This window comes from Uranotaenia lowii, chromosome 2, assembly GCF_029784155.1.
Source record: "Uranotaenia lowii strain MFRU-FL chromosome 2, ASM2978415v1, whole genome shotgun sequence".
NCBI lineage: Eukaryota > Metazoa > Arthropoda > Insecta > Diptera > Culicidae > Uranotaenia > Uranotaenia lowii.
This window is the reverse complement of record NC_073692.1, coordinates 168,639,086-168,642,184: the sequence shown is the minus strand read 5'-3', so window position 1 is coordinate 168,642,184 and position 3,099 is coordinate 168,639,086.

Genomic DNA, 3,099 nt, shown 5'->3' with positions numbered 1-3,099 from the left:
ATTGCTTTGGTAAGGAATCAAATCTTCTGAAAAACATGCTTGTCCATGACCACCAATCAATAAACCATCGATTTGATTTATTTATTGTCACAAAAATAAACACGTTAATTATTTAGCACAAATAACTGAAATTAAACCCTTGAATAATGATTTCATGATACCTTTTCTATAATCTACTATTAGCTATAAATCATTCATCTAAAACATTCTTCTAACTGTACACTTTAAAAGGTTGTATCATCCTATTAATAGATCCTAGTGTTGTGGATAGATATTGTTTCTAATCAGTTAGCATAATTCAAAGAATATTTTTATTACAATCGTTCTAAAATTATTTAATTAACTGAGTGTACACAAATGTTCTTACTAGTTTATTATGAATTTATCTCTCAAAGAAAATTAATCTAAGGAAGATAATCTAAACACAACTCCCGGCTTGCGCAATCTTTTTACCATTTTGAATGATAGTTGAATGATAAATGTTCAAAATCGAAAAATTCTAGAAGTTTTTAATCTATTTTTTAAATGCGCACATTGTAAGGCCTGCCAATTGTTTTCAAAATTTTCACTAAGATTCTTAAAACAATTACCTCTGAAACTGGTTCATGGCATGGAAACATTTGTTTATTAGCAGAATATGCAAGAGTTAATAGTTAATTTTTCTAAGATCGAATTCTTAAAATGTTTCGAAACGCGCCTAAAAAGTACTCATCATCGGTAGCTCCTATATTTAATGCTATCACCATCCTTCAAACTTTTATAAAAGTTCTTGCGTCATCTACATTATTTGGATTAGCTGTTATGGAATCATTTTTCACAAACCAATTCGGTTGTGAAACGCTACCCTAAATAATCATAAAAGTTTAATTGAATCTAAGATTAGGTTCATAGTTTTGGAGTTTTTGCGCATGTAAATTATTCTCCAAGATGCTGCCACTTTCATACAAATACTTAACTTCTATCAAACCCAGCCTGAACTTAAACCTTATGCGATGTTTTCAAACGTCATCTTTTATCTTTTCCATTTAATGCTTTTTGCGATGATTGGTAAACATTCATTACATATGTCAACCAACGCGTCATTCGAAGGCCAAATCTTTCAATGGTCAAACTTTTCTTACAATGATTTTAATATAAAAAACATACATATTCTATGCGCATTGATAAAACTAATAGCAAACAAAATAGTTTTCATTTACTTTCTAAAACATAGACTTGGAAAGCTCATCGTGTTACGGAAAATCTCGAACAGTTGGAAGAACTCTTGGCTTTGTTGCATGATACTTAAAGTTTCCGAGTAGCTTTTTTTTTTAACTTTCTTGTATGCAATCTTTAACGGAATTTGAATAGTTGATTTTTTTCTAGGAAATATTTAAACCTCCCAGAAAGTTGAGGTTTTGAACGAGCTGTAAACGTTAGACTCTCATGATTTATAACAAAATTTAATGAAACATCAATTAAAAGACAAGTTTAAAGGTAAAATAAATTTTCCACTTAGCTTGGGTATAAGAAGGATAGACATCCTCAAGTTCCTGGCTTGGATTCCATCAAAATTCTCTGGAGTTTGTTCGAAGGGCATAGTATGAGCCCCTTTTCTTCAGTAGTAGGTTCTGTAGTACTGAGACAGCTCGAAAACAAATAACACTTTTAACACTAAATATTGCACAAAAATTTCTTTCCCAAGGTATGAAACTTAAAAACACTGCACTAAGAGTCGATCACCATTATTTAGCCCAAATTAACCAAATTTTTTGTACGCGAAAAAACAGACGAAAAAACGCGACGTCGGAAAAAACAAGTCCGTTCTCGAGCACGGCTTGCTGCGACTCCCGGTACATTTTCAGATCGTCTCTAAAATGGATGTTTGATATAATATACTATATTTACTGATATTACAGTGAATCCCCGATTTGGTCACGCACCGATTATGTCTGACTACTCCCGATTTTGGCACCTTTTTTGACCCGATTTTGTCACTATTTTTTTATTTAATGTAAAAATACTTTAATACTTTAATTTTATATAAGTATTTTTATTCAAATTTGAACAATAATAATGTTGGTAAATTCAATCATAATAATAAATATTACGACACAACAAATCATCGATATGATCAACAAGCTTGTTTTTGGACCCTTGGATCTAAAGGTTTAAAATTGAGAAATAGCTTATTTCGGGAAAACACGCTTTCAAGTGGTTGTGTTATTCCAATTTTCATATATTTTTTGAAAAATTTTAGCAGGTGGAGGTCGGATGAAGAAATGTGGTTTTAATAAAAGATCGAGTATACGATTCCACTTTCAAGATACTATTGAACGAGAATTTATTTCCTTTTTTTGAAATTGCGTATCCAAGTTCCCTTCTTCCGTTTGCTCTCGCTCTCTTGATCGATGAAGGCTTAGTTCATCTTACTCATTTTTAGGTTAAACACAATAGTAATTAAAACCCTAAAAATCAGAAAAATTTCCCAATCAGCTCAATCAACTATGTTGTCTAGTATCCGTACAGCTTCATTTTTAAACTTAGGCTGGAACAAATATCAATTTCTTCTTTTGTCAAACCACCCCCCCCCCCCTTTGAAATTTAAAAAACCCTAAGGGGGAAAAAAAAAGTTTTAAGTATTTCATGGAATTTTCGATAAAAAAATTCAAGTATCCGAAAGATTACAAGACCACAAAACAAATTTTGGAAGATGAAAGTTATTTCACCGTGTGTATTTTTGGTTTTATTGATTTTTTTGATAAAAAAATTACTTGATTTACAGGTTTTCTGCAGTCATAAAGTATGCAATTCTGTTGCATACAAGCTTTTGTGCAATTTATTCCAATTTATTTGTTTTTTGCATTATTTTTTATTTTCCCCCTCCTCGTGATGTTCCAACTCAGAGTGACAAAAGAAGGATTTGCAATTTGTCCCGGCCTTATTGTAATACCTTGTTTTTTTTATTAGGTCATAGGGATTTTAATTAGTGAGGATCATTAATTCTTCTTGATGGTACCGGTTCAAACAGAGTGTTTAAGCAACATATTTATCAACAAAATTTTATGATATTTCGATGAAAAAGAGACTTAACGCTTTATTTATCAACTAATAGAAAAG